Source organism: Amphiura filiformis, chromosome 1, assembly GCF_039555335.1.
Source record: "Amphiura filiformis chromosome 1, Afil_fr2py, whole genome shotgun sequence".
Classification (NCBI taxonomy): Eukaryota; Metazoa; Echinodermata; class Ophiuroidea; order Amphilepidida; family Amphiuridae; genus Amphiura; species Amphiura filiformis.
Genome location: NC_092628.1, coordinates 92,047,629 through 92,049,049, shown reverse-complemented (window position 1 = coordinate 92,049,049; position 1,421 = coordinate 92,047,629).

Sequence of the window (1,421 nt, the reverse complement as noted above, 5' to 3'; positions counted from 1 at the left end):
TTTTATCGATCGGCGTTTATTATGCGTTTCGACAGTATTTTTTGTGGGACATGAGAGCACCTCAGACCTATCGAATTGCATTCTGAATACGAAGCATGTCTTTCTGATATCAAATAATTTTCATTTTTGAAAATCACAATATAATACAAATTTTATGACAAATTATAAAAATTTGATATTTTTCACATTTTGATATATAACAGTCCTCGAAGTAAATTATATAAATCTCATGACATATTCTTAAAGTGTATGTAGCAGGGAGGAAAAGCCGACGGTCAATTGAAAATTTTGACCTTTCATATTGAAGATATGGATTTTTTTCCCAAAAAGACCTAATTTTATTTGGTGTTTTGGGAAAACAAATCCATATCTTCAATACGAAAGGTCAAAATTTTCTATTGATCGTCGGCTTTTCATCCCACCTACATACACTTTAAGTATAAATCATCAGATTTATAAAGTTTACTTCAAGTACTGTTAAATATCAAAAATATCAATTTTAATGATTTGCCATAAAATGTGTATTAAAGTGCTAATTTCAAAAAATCAAAATTATTTGATATCAGAATGACATTCTTCAGTATTCAGAATGCAATTCGATATGTCTGATGTGCTCTAATGTCCCAAAATAAATACTGTCCAAACGCTCATACCCCAGCCCTTAAGCAAAATCTAAATTTTTTATTAAAAACACCCAATAAGACATTTAATTTATATAATTGAAGTATAAGTCAAACATTCACACAGTTCAGTAACACTTGCGTACATGGCACACAGGATGTTCATAACACATCAGCTGACCGACCTCATTTGTTCCGCTTAAAATTAGAGGGAACATCTGACCGTGAAAACTAATTTTATGGAAATGTTACAATATTGCCTAAAACTAAAACAGGTATACATGGATTGATATAAGTTGGGAAAGTCAACTAAAGGTGCTAATTAAAGAGAGGGTGCTTATTACATGTAGTTAAATACTATTAGAACAAAGAATGTCATATGTTTTCTATGATCCTGTTGCCACATGTTGAATGCTTTGTTTTTCAGTTGTCATTAATGACATGTGCAGTTAACAGATGACAAAGGATTTAATCTACTTGTTTTGTCTAAATGACCTACCATACAGACTTTGGTACATATACTGTGTAGATTTGTGTGTTAGTTTTATGTTGAATCATGTTATGTAATTGAATACCTGAGTGGAAGAAGGGCCCAACTCCATTTTACAAAAATGAGTTTATCATATTTTAAAAGACCTATACCGTTGCCATAGCAACATATCATTTCACATGTATGTTATAATGTATGTTCTGTAACCATACAAAAGGTCCCCTGAAGATGAAAACAGTCGGTCTCTTAAAACTTGTCTAAATATTGTGTGTTTTTTTTGTTGTAAGGTCTTGTCCTGTCCTGTTTGTATT